Here is a 13,584-nt window from a genome sequence, read left to right as displayed (position 1 = left end):
GCGCGCGCGGGCGTTACAGTACGGATCGACACGGGCGCGCGGTACACGTACGCGGAGGGCGGCGGCGACGTACAGGGTGGCGGCGACGGCGTCTGCGCGGCGACGGCGTCTGCGGCGACGGCGAGGCTCGGCGACGGCGAGGCGCGGTGACGGCGAGGCGCGATGCGCGGCGAGCTCTCGATCGGCAGAGAGACGGAGCAGAGCGGCGAAGAAGACGATGTGTTTGGCGACGGTTCGGGAAAACTATTTATAGCCCCCCCACTTTAGTCGCGGTTGGGGAGGAGAGCCGCGACTAAAGGGTACCCTTTAGTAGCGGTTGGCCAACCCAACCGCGACTAAAGGCTTTTTTCGCCCGTTTTTCGTTCCCGCGCGCGCACAGACCTTTAGTCGCGGTTGGCGAGGCCAACCGCGACTAAAGGTATTTTTCGAATTACTTTTATTTTTAAAAATGTTAAAAATACAGAAAAACTCAGAAAAATAAAACTAATTCAATTCAAAATTTTAAAAATACAAATAATATATCAAAAAATTCATAAAAATAAAACTAATTCAATTCAAATTCTTAAAAATACAAAAAATATATCAAATAAATGATATAAATAAAACTAATTCAATTCAAATTCTTAAAAATACAAAAAATATATCAAAAAAATCAGAAAAATAAAACTAATTCAATTCAAATTCTTAAAAATACAAATAATATATCAAAAAAATCAGAAAAATAAAACTAATTCAATTCAAATTCTTAAAAATACAAATAATATATCAAATAAATCAGAAAAATAAAACTAATTCAATTCAAATTCTTAAAAATACGAAAAATATATCAAATAAATCAGAAAAATAAAACTAATTCAATTCAAATTCTTAAAAATACAAAAAATATATCAAATAAATCAGAAAAATAAAACTAATTCAATTCAAATTCTTAAAAATACAAATAATATATCAAAAAAATCAGAAAAATAAAACTAATTCAATTCAAATTCTTAAAAATACAAATAATATATCCAAAAAATCAGAAAAATACAACTAATTCAATTCAAATTCTTAAAAATACAAATAATATATCCAAAAAATCAGAAAAATAAAACTAATTCAATTCAAATTCTTAAAAATACAAATAATATATCAAAAAATCAAAAAAATACTTCCCGCCACTTTCTTCCCGCCACTTTCTTCCCGCCTCTTTCTTCCCGCCACTTTCTTCCCGCCACTTTCTTCCCGCCTCTTTCTTCCCGCCACTTTCTTCCCGCCTCTTTCTTCCCGCCTCCCTGTCTTCCCGCTCCCATTTTTCCCGCCATTTGTCACTACATATAGGTAGCCCGGCTTGGCCGGCATTATCACATCTCTACAATCTCTCATCACTCTCTCATGGCTTCCACCGCACCCACTCTAACCTACCGGCGGGTGGAGGAGCTTTGCGCCTCGAACTACCCTTGCCCACCGGGCTACCGCGTCCCTGCCGGCCGGAGCCTAAGCGCCGGCGGCGTGCCGGTCCCTCCCGTCCCTCGAGTGCTGCGCGCCGGGCGGCCATCACGAACCACTACTACCTCGACCTCACGCCGGAGCGGCGGATGAATCCCGGCGGCATCCCGATAACCGGCATACTTGGGACGCCTTCTTCATCAATCGGCGTGAGAGGGCGCTCGCCGGGTATGAGGAGGACGGTCCGCCTCTCGGAAACTTCCACGAGGCCGGCCGTCGGCTATGGTGGTACGGCCGGACTCGCAGAGCGTCATGGACTACATCACGGCCGGCGATATCCCCCGCCTGCGCTACCCTCGGTTCGAGCCACGAGCACCGCCCGACGACGGCGACGACGGCGGCGGCGACGACGCCGGCAACTTAGAAGGCGACGACTACCGGTACAACGGCGGCGGCTATGAAGACTACGAGTATGCATATTATACGCCTAGGCAGGAGTATGACTAAATCACTCCAAAATTAATGTATGCGGGAGTATGACTTAGTCACTCCAAATTTCCTGTATGCGGGAGTATGACTTAGTCACTCCAAATTTCCTGTATGCGGGAGTATGATCGAATCACTCCAAATTTCATGTATCATCGGTGCTATCTCGAGTCAATTGAATCATTCGAAAATGGACACCAAACACATCACGGGTAATATAATTCACATGATCCATTCAACAAAGTTTGGTACAATAAATTATTACACATCATTTCTTTCCTTGTGTCCCTGCTTGCTTACGATTGTGCCGTATCCATGGAGCATCCTCATCATTTAACTTAATGCTTGGGTCGGTGTTCACTTTGAAGGGCGGAATTTCAGCAAACATATTATAATCTTCGACATGTCTGTCTTGTCCTCCACTCCCACGATGTTTCTTTTCCCTGAAAGAACAATGTGGCGCTTTGGATCATCGCATGATGTACTGATCGTTTTCTTATCTTTCCGTTTCCTCGGTTTGCTACTCATGTCCTTCACATAGAAAACCTGAGCGACATCTTTCGCTAGGACGAATGGTTCGTCAAGGTAACCAAGATTGTTGAAATCCACCATTGTCATTCCGTATTGCTGGTCCACCTTTACCCCACCTCCTGTTAGCTTGAACCATTTGCACGGAACAAAGGGACCCTAAAGGAGGGTCCATAGTCAAGTTCCCATATCTCCTCTATGTAACCATAATATGTGACCTTTTGCCCATTCTCGGTTGCTTGCATCAAAGCGGACACCACTGTTTTGGTTGGTGCTCTTTTTATCTTGGGCGATCGTGTAAAATGTATTCCCATTTATCTCGTACCCTTGGAAAGTCGTTATAGTCGAAGATGGTGTCTTGGCCAACATGTACGGCTGATCTACAACATCTTCGTCACTCATTAAATGTTTTCTCAACCAACTGCCGAAAGTCTCCATGTGGGCCTTCCTAATCCAGGATTCGGGCTTCCCGGGGGTTGTCCGAGCGTAAAATATTCTTGTGTTTCTCAAAGTACGGAGCCACCAAGCTGGAATTGGTCGGAAGCTGTGTGGTGTGCTTCGGTCGAGAGAATGGCCGTCCATACATATCGTTGATTTCCTTCCGATCGTGCCTTTTCCACTTAGTCTCCCCTCGTGCCGCGATCGAGGAAGACCAATCGGCTTAAGGTCGGGAACAAAGTCAACACAAAACTCAATTACCTCCTCATTTCCATAGCCCTTGGCGATGCTTCCTTACGGCCTAGCACGGTTACGAACATATTTCTTTAATATTCCCATGAACCTCTCGAAGGGGAACATATTGTGTAGAAATACGGGACCGAGAATGGAAATCTCATCGACTAGGTGAACCAGGAGGTGCGTCATAATATTGAAGAAGGATGGCGGGAACACCAACTCGAAGCCGACAAGACATTGGATCACATCGTTCATGTAACCGTGGTAGAACTTCTGGATTGATTACCTTCGAGAGATTGCATTGAGGAATGCACATAGCTTCACAATGGCTACTCGAACATTTTCCGGCAGGAGCCCCTCAAAGCAATCGGAAGCAATTGCGTCATAATCACGTGGCGGTCGTGAGACTTCAGGTTTTGGAACTTTTTCTCCGCCATGTTTATTATTCCCTTTATATTGGACGAGAATCCGGACGGGACCTTCATCTTGCTCGGGCATTCAAAAAAGATGACCTTCTCTTCTTTGGTCGGAGCGTAGGCTGGCACGACCTTGAAACCGTTCCGGATGCGAGTCATCGGGGTCTTTCAAACTTTGCTTGATCCTGCCGTGCTTCCTTTGTATCATTTGACTTCCCATACACGCCCAAGAAGCTTAGGAGGTTCACGCAAATATTCTTCGTAACGTGCATCACGTCGATTGCAGAGCGGACTTCTAGGACTTTCCAATATTCTAGCTCCCAGAATATAGATTTCTTCTTCCACATGGCTGCGTGCCCGTCAGCTCCCTTCGGAACTGATTGTCCGCCAGGACCCTTTCCAAAGATGACTTTCAAATCCTTGACCATATCAAATACCTCAGCACCAGTGTGTTCCGCAGGCTTCGGCCGGTGATCTGCCTTGCCGTTGTAATGCTTGCCTTTCTTTCTTACTGGATGACCTTTCGGAAGAAACCGACGATGCCCAAGGTACACGTTCTTCTTACAATTTGGCAAATGTACACTTTCAGTCTCATGTAAGCAGTGCGTGCATGCATTGTATCCCTTATTTGACGAGTCCCGAAAGGTTACTAAGAGCAGGCCAATCGTTGATGGTTACGAAAAGCAACGCTCGTAGGTCAAATTCCTCTTCTTTGTGCTCATCCCACACACGGACACCGGGTCTGCCCCACAGCTGTAAAAGTTCATCAACTAATGGCCTTAGGTACACATCGATGTCGTTGCCGGGTTGCTTCGGACCTTGGATGAGCAACGGCATCATAATGAACTTCCGCTTCATGCACAACCAAGGAGGAAGGTTGTAGATGCATAGAGTCACGGGCCAGGTGCTATGGCTGGAGCTCTGCTCGCCAAAAGGATTCATGCCATCCGTACTTAGACCAAATCTTATGTTCCTTGCGTCGGCTGCAAAATCTTTGAACTCTCTGTCGATCTTTCTCCATTGCGTTCCATCTGCGGGGTGTCTCAACTCCCCGTCCGACTTACGGTCCTCTTTGTGCCATCGCAACAACTTGGCATGCTCTTTGTTCCCGAACGGACGTTTCAACCGTGGTATTATAGGAGCATACCACATCACCTTGGCGGGAACCCTTTAACTGGGTTTCCGGCCCTCAACATCGTCACCGGGGTCATCGCCTCTGATCTTATAACGCAATGCAGTGCATACCGGACATTCATTCAAATTCTCGTATTCACCGCGGTAGAGGATGCAATCGTTGATGCATGCATGTATCTTCAGAACCTCTAAACCTAGAGGGCGGACAACCTTCTTTGCTTCGTACGTACTGGCGGGCAACTCGTTATTCTTTGGAAACATATTCTTCAACATTTTCAGCAAGTTTTCAAATGCCGAGTCAGCTACACCTGCCTGTGCCTTCCATTTCAGCAAATCCGGTGTGCAGCCCAGCTTTTTCAGACCATCATCGCATCCGGGGTACAGCGCCTTCCTGTGATCCTCTAACATGCGATCCAAATTCTCCCTCTCCTTTTCAGTTTCGCAGCGTCTCCGTGCATCAGCAATGGTCCGACCAAGATCATCAACGGGATCATCACGTGCCTCTTCTTCACCTTCCCCTTCACCTTCCCCTTCACCTTCGAGCATCCTCTATGAAAGTATCACCGAAATGAGCAAGATAGCTTTCATCGATGAAATCATCCCCTTCTTCATCTTCTTCCATTATAACCCCTCTTTCTCCATGCTTGGTCCAACAATTATAGCTTGGCATGAAACCGTACCGAAGCAGATGCATGTGAACATCTCTTGAGGAAGAGTAACCCTTCTGATTCTTACAGTTAACACATGGACAGATAACAAAACCCCCCTGCTTGTTCGCATTAGCCACTACGAGGAAATCTTTCAAACCCGTACTTGAACTCGCCGGAGAGTCGGTTACCGTACATCCATTGCCGATTCATCTGCATTATTATAATATAAAATATATAATTAACCATCATGCATTTGTTAAACTAACTAGCTACAAACAATATAAATTAAACAATGAACTACACACACATGCATATTTTATCAATGACACATCAAAGGTTCAAGTTGCTAACCGCGATCGAGGAGGAAAAAATAAATGAGAAAGCTCAAGTGTGGCTCCAACACTTCATATCATGTTTGTTTCATGCTCTTGGGGCATTTCATCAAACACCTTATGTGCATAAGAGGAACCAAAAGCAAACCTAACACTCACTTGTGAAGTTTGTGAAGAGAATGGCTCCAAATGGCTAAGTGTTGGCTGCTGGATGGATATATATAGGGGAGGGGCTTTAGTCCCGGTTGGCCTGGCCAACCGCGACTAAAGGCCTTCGGGCACCTTTAGTCGCGGTTGGCCTGGCCAACCGTGACTAAAGCCCCCCACGTGCACCAGCTGGCCACCGTGCGCCCTGGGCCCAGGCCTTTGGTCGCGGTTCGCCACACGAACCGCGACTAAAGACCCCATTAGTCGCGGTTCCTTTACCTTCGCGACTTATGGGGCTTCCCGGAAGCCTGTTTTGCTTACCGGCCGGTTTATATAATCTGACAGATAAGGATACCCGATTACAAACTTAACTGGCACCGGATACGGGATACGGGATACGGTATATGATATGGTATGTGAAATAGTATCAGAATATCCGTATCAGAAAATTATTAAGGATTGATTATCCGATGGTTTTTATCCGAATAATCTGATTTTAATCTGAAATAGCATGTTTAGTATACAATGAGTTGCCGATTTTGTGTCTTAAGAAATACCTCACTTACATAGTCTCTTTATCTACTATGGAGTCCAAATTTGCTAGGATGCTTGGCCATTAAACCATGCGTTGTTATTATCACCCCAGCCTTAAACATACCCGGTTAATTTTTTTCCGCTCCGAATCCGCTCTATTTCCATTCCAAGTCCGTGGTCTCCTATATCCACATTCGAATCCACAACCGGTCATTATCTGATTCGCTCGAAAAGTATGGTATAGCCAGGATATGGTAAAGGTAAAATCCAATCTGTTTAGACCCCTAATTTTCTTAGTGCGGAAACTATAATACTCATGCATGCATATTTGTATGCATCTCGATCTCTCTATCGTGTTGCAGTGGTGGGATACCGGGATGCCATTCGTGGGATGTTAGATTCCACTCCGATTCATTTCACAGAACGATTACTCCCTCATCCCATGAAAGCTGTCTGAGGTTTATCTAAATTTGGATGTATGTAGACACTAAATACATCTAAAATTTGACAAATCTCGGACAAGTTTCATGAGACAGAGTGAGTATCTTCATTCTTAATAGCTCAACTCAGTGGTGGATCCAGGAATAAACTAGAGGGTGGGCGCACCTCCAAAAAAATTGGCACTGGCCCACATGACATTTTCTTTCTTTCTTTCTTTCTTTCGGGACCAAATAAATAAGAGCATCTCTAACAGATGATGTATAATATAGCACCCAAAACTACTGGCCTATATATTATAAATCACCAAAAACTGGAATATATGGTACTTGTGCATTTTTTTTGTTTAAAAGATGATGCAAAATAGGGCACGATTGGCACACACGATGATGTATAATAGGGAACGCCCGGGAGCGCAAACACTGACGGTGCCTCATCTTCTGCCGGCAACTGTAGGAGCTCCTCCTGGTTGGTGGTGACGTCCCAGGCTGTTTTTTTTTTAGCTTAGATCCATGGTGACAACCACCTTTTTCTTTTTTCAGCTTCTCGGCGATGGTCGCCGCCGTCTGCCGCTTTCTGCCATCCATGGTGTTTCGGTGGCTGGAGAAGGTCAAATCGCGACGAAAGGCACATAGGCACACAAGGGTGGGAAGGTACAAGTATGCGGTTGGTGGCTCTCACGTAGGGTGAATTTGTTTTACATCACCATGAACATTTTCATACATTTTTTGAAATTTTTAAGGGCATGTCTAAAATATTAGTTGCAACACACCCAGAAATAGATAAAGCTCAATTGCAACCGACTTGCAATTGTCATATCAACACAGATCACCAGGCAAATCCAATAACTAAGAAGTCGACTAAGAAATAATAAAAATGAGACACCTGATTTCTAGAAAATCCAATTTTTAATGAGCGAACGTTTGAATTTATGTTTTTGGAAGTGAATGCATTGGTGATTGTTGGGTCTTCTCGCCTTCCTTTTTCCTTTTCCCAGGATAAGCTTCCGAGTCATGCCAATGACACTCCGCATACGATGTGTCACTCAGATGAAAGAGCTCTCTGATCTGTTCAAGAGCGATGCTCCAAAGCTGGGATGGTTAGCTTTTCCGTTTGGGAAACTCCAATCCGTAGCTAGTTGATTAGGGTGAGAGATGGAACCTCCACTGAAACATAGATATCTTATAATTTCGTCTGTAAAAAGGTTCTTTTTCCCCAGCTTATAAAAGTTGTCTGAAATTTGTATAAATTCGGATGTATCAAAATACTAAATAGCATATAGATACATCTAAATTTTGACAAATTTTATAGAAGTGGGACGACTCCGTTCAGTGTTGTCCAAAATGTATCAATAAACAAAAGTTTTTCCAAAACGTGTCTCAAAAAACATAAGACTTGTCCAGAATTCACATGTACCATGTCTCTCCACAGAGCAAAAATGCATACAATTATTGAACTATTTGTGCATGTGGAACGGCCGGCACGTTGATGTAGCTTTCCTACGACCTAAAAGAATGACCCCTTCTGCAGCTCACGTTTGGTGAGCAATGTGCGGTGAAGATTCCCGGTGCAGAGCTTCGTCCAAAAAAAGAAAATGGCAATACGCTACATGATGGGTTGCATATAATATTTAAGGGCCAAGACCCACAACGTTTTCTCCGATGTACAAGAACACGCAGAACTCCTGCATTTTGTTAGAATTCGTCCACGGATCGATCATACAGAGTATTAAACTAATGGAAGTCACGCACATAAAATTATCGTCAAAGGCCCGTGTCATGTCTACATTTTTTGTGTTTATTTCTCAACTCTCGCGGTTACAAAACTTGTGGTTACAACTTGCGCAGCCTGATGTGCATATATATATATGCATGGCCGGCTAGTACCAACCGACTATTATCCTAGACCTACTGGTACGTGGATTCATGTGTGTGTACAACACGGCTAACAGTCTATTACGACTTTGGACTCACGACTCTTTGCCTAAACTAGTACCTACTAGCCAACTAGGACTAGAAATTGACTAGGACAACAAGTCTAACACAATGTCCAAACCGGACACTGACGAACTAATTAAGATTAGTGCTAACACCATCTAAAAAAAGATTAGTGCTAACACATTAATCACATTACACATGCAGAGGTCGCTCCTGCAAATTCCTTTTCCGGTGTAATAAAAAATAAAAGCTTGTGGTAGATATAGACAAATTGAACAACTCAACAATAATTTTTTTGGCATCAAATTAGATTACTGGCTGTGACCAACATCGATTAGATGCTACCATGTGTTGATTAAGCCTATTAAGCACGTGAGGACAGCCGTGAACCAGTGGCGGAGCCAGGACATCAAGCATGTGATGTCATTTTAAATTTGTGATGTCAAATACATGTATTTTTACTAGATTTTAAATATATTTTTGCATCTCTTATACTTGTAGATAAAGGATTTGCCAAAAAAATTTGTGTGATAAATTGACCACGTAGCTCTCAATGGTTCTGCCACTGCTGGGAACCAAATTGGACACCAGGTCAGTTGGTAGTGCGTCCAACACGAAGAGGATAGTGTTATATATGAACTTCTAGGCTTTTAGATTTTGCTTAGCCGAGAGAGGGTTAATCATGATTAATGGACTAATTGTGCTTTTCTCAGTCCGATCCTTGTCCGATGAGTGATCCAGTGGCCTGTTGTAAATTTGTTTTACATAGGAGCAAAGTCTGAAATAAACCTAGAATCTATAGAGGGTGTTGAAATTAAACCTTAAACTCCCAATCCCAGAAATCAACACCCTATACTTAGTATTCTCGGTTTGAGTTGGCAATTTGGTTGTTGGCAAATGTGGGATCGCTCCGTCTTCTTATCTCTCTCGTTGACATCCAAGGCCCATTTTTCATACTCCCTCCGTCCCACGAAACATGTCGAAAGTTTATCAAAATTTGAATGTATCTAGACACTAAATAGTAATATATACATCTAAATTTTGACAAATCTTCGAAATGTTTCGTGGGACCGAGGGAGTATTTGTCTTCTTCATCCCTTTGTCACTCTTATTTTTAAAATTTTGATGTCTCGTCTCACTCGTACTACACAGAAAAGGAGGCGCTTCCCAACTGAGCAGCAGGCGGTGCTCCCCGTCCCTCGCAAACGGCAGCGACGCCCGCGTCAAGGGCAACATCGGTAGCGCCTCCCATCTAGGACACGCACATACTGAATCTGGCTTGCTTGATGTGAGCTTGGCTAATGCGTAGACCATCAATCAGCTAGCGACGGATCAATCGACTAGATACTAGACATCAAACGGGGCTGCTTTCTGAGCCCTGCGTCCGCGCCGCAGACCCACTCGGCCAAGAGAAAACTATCACGGCGCGGCACCCGAAGTCGCTGAGCAGGCACAAGTGCCAACGGGAGACATTGCTTCCGGTGTTGGCGGTGCTTAACAACGAAGCCGACACGGTGACCACGGCTGCGAGCTACCGGGCGTTAACCTAGACGAGGAGGTGGTGCACATCGTAGCCATCTTGCAGACATTGGCTGAACTGCTCGGCCCTGGCGAAGAGCCGAAGACCATGGGGGTGGAAGGGTTAGCTCTCTTCAGATTCGTCAGAGTCAACAATCCCAGCTTTGACATGCCACATCAACAAATCCCGGGTGGCATCTGACAAGTAATCACCGGGAAGTGGGAGTTTGTGGTGCTAATTTTAGGGATTTAAAGTTTATTGTTTGATTTCGACCGTGTCTACAAGCTTAAGGTTTAAAATAGACTTTACTCTTTACATAGGGATGGTTTGTGTGCAACATAGTACTACCTATGATTCAAATACCGTGCTGTAGGTTCATTTTACCAATTAATTTAGACAGAGCGAGTACATGAATCGGAAAAAAAAAATCGAACGCCTAGCACCTCTCGCTAGGGAATTCCTTCGTGTGGAAGCACTTGACTTGACTAGGAGTCAGTCCACTAGAGGAGACTTGGCTGCAGTCCAGTCTTTGCCGCGTTGCACCCCTGTTCATACACATTTATCCATTGAATTTGCTTGTAAATAGAGAAGAGAGCTAGAAGAGTAGCAGCATCTAAAGGTATAAACGATGCCCCCCATAGGGGGATTCACAGCGATTAGCGCTTCTCATCCGTTGGATCTTACCTGATGCTGGATCTTGGCCGTCCATTGTTTGCACCGCAGCAGTATAAAAAGGGACCCCAAAGTGAGAAACCCTAGCCGCCTGCAGTCTCTCCCCCAATCCCACCTCTCTCACCCTCCCCCAATCCCGTCTCTCCTCCTCCCGTCTCCCTCTCTTCCTCCTCCTCCCTGTACGTCTCTTCTTCCTCCTTCCCATGGACACAAATGGCAATGGATGACCCGAGCTTCACGCAGCAGATCTCCTTAATGGCCGGCCCATGGGGAGGAGCACGGGAGGCCGCCGGCCGCCGTCATGGCCGGCCGCCGCCATCGCCGGCCGCCGCCATGGGGAGGAGCACCGGAGACCACCGGCTGGTTGGCCGCCGGCGGGAGGCTCATGGGGAGGAGAACGGGAGTCCACCGGCCGCCTCCATCCCCGGCTCAACAGCGACCTAGCCATGGCTGGGGGAACGGTTGGTCGCCGGCGGGAGAAGCGCCGCCATGGTTCGAACCGCCGCTGTGTGTCAGATCAAGTCACGTATGTGAGACATCCAATTTTCCGTGGTGCTAATTCCTTGCCTGGCTATTTTTACTATGTAATTTATTCAATTGTTTGCTCTATGTATTTGTATGTATGATTTAACATCAAATCGTTTCTCTAGCTGAATTGGATTTGGGACTACAAGGCTTGGGAGGTCAAGAGGGAAGGCCCTGCCATAAATGGTCGCGGAGAAAAATGATGTTGCCACTGATGATAAGCTGGAGGCTCTGTGATTATGCAATATATACATAATTACTTCTGGCCAATCCCACTTTTCCCGGTCATTTTCTCCTTAAACAATATGGCTAGCCTTGATCTATCTATCAATCTCCTCTACTGATTGTAGTTGTTGATTAGTGAAGTACATGTGCCTTTTTTAAACAAAATCTCACCAGTAGTTATTTTTGGGTATATTAGATCTGACTGCGAGCTCGTAATGGCTATTCAGCTGGGAGTATGAGATAAATGGGAAAAAAACTCTGATTTGTGACTTCTTGTCATGTAAAAGGGATTTAGTTTCTATTTGGTTCACAGCATGAGATTACTGATTTTGCTTTAGTCTTTGTATACAGCTAAACATGGTTGAAGACAGAGTTCAATGATTTCATTTCTTATTGATGGCTCAGTTGTATTTGTGCTAATTGCCTACTGTTTTGCCTAAAAGCAGTTTTCTTATAGGCTGAAGAGGAGGATATTATTGCAGACAATTATGGTGCCAAAAATAACGAAGTCTCGGGATGAATGGTCCCAAAATGGCCATGAGATTGGGTCTAATGGTATGGATGGAAAATCTGGATTTATTTCATAAGTTCTAAGGGAAGAGCAGTAGCTTCTTTGAACAAGTTTTCCCATAATGCAAACATAATGTCACATCCGATTTGGATGGCGAGACTCTATTCCACATGGTAACTTGTCTTTTACTAAACAACTATTATGTTTCCCACATTGGAATGCTTACCTATTATTTGTCATAAGCATTCCATTAGTTTATTTATGGGATTGTATTTCGTTCTATATTTACTTGTTTTTGTTATGTGTCGTGCAGTGATGGAGGTTGAGAAGCCAACTTTGCAACCGTATGGTCTTCTAAAAGGGTTTTTGGGTGCTTGTTTATGTCCGCGGAGGTTGTTCACATATTCAGACTACTTGTATACGCTCTTATGACACAAAGTTTGGAATCAGATCTTGGACCCTATGGGCAGTGTCGTTGGCTGTGGAGCTCACGAGGCTTGGTATTCACTCAGATGCAATAGTTCTAAATCATAGGGCCGAGAAAGTTCATCAGCTCCTATATGCTGAGAGGCACAAGGTTAGATGGTTTCAGTTCTTTGTTACTACCAAACTGAGAAAGTTCATCAGCTCCTATATGTTGTGCTTTGATATTTATTGAATAGCCACATAAATCAACCTCATGCCCCAGCTAATGTATCTTACTTCGCTCTCTCAGAAAAGCTACTGAACCTTACTTAAATCCGTAACTGCTTGGTGCTCCAAGACATACATGTATTGGGCATTGCTGGTTTTGATTGCTTTATTTTATCAGATAGTTGTTGATGAATCTTCTTAATAGATCAATAATTGAGATTCCTTTGGTACACAAGAGGATATCATTTTAGAGCTTTAATTCACTTACCATTTCCACGTTTATTTGTGAACACAGTGGATTCAAAACCTTTAATTTGTTTTACCAAACAATTGTAATGGAACTTTACATAAGTTTTCAGTTTGTACATATTGTTTTTCAAACAGCTGTGTATGGTTATGCGATGCAGGTGTCCCAAGCCAGTGGCAACATCATATGGCCGGTGCCACTATAATTGAACCTTGCCGCCCTCCTGCATACATAGGTGAGTTGCGCTTCCTATGTAGGATCTAACTTGGTGTTGCTGCTTTCCTCTATTATACGGATGATTAAATTTTGTCTCTGTCCTTTGTCTCCTTTGTCTCCTGCTTGGAAGAAAAGTTCTATGTGATTCATAGCATTTCCCTTCCAAACTAGCGCATTGCTGAGACCAGTGCTGAAATAGCTGTAGAATTTTGTATGTACTTCATTTTGCAACTTTAGGCATCCAGACAGTTTGGTACTTTGGTTAAGCTCAGAATTATCCATATGCTCTTATAATTTTATCATGTAGTGGAGCTCTTCCACCTTTTGTTTC

The sequence above is a fragment of the Lolium rigidum genome, chromosome 5 (assembly GCF_022539505.1).
Source record: "Lolium rigidum isolate FL_2022 chromosome 5, APGP_CSIRO_Lrig_0.1, whole genome shotgun sequence".
NCBI lineage: Eukaryota > Viridiplantae > Streptophyta > Magnoliopsida > Poales > Poaceae > Lolium > Lolium rigidum.
Note: the sequence above shows the minus strand (reverse complement) of the source record.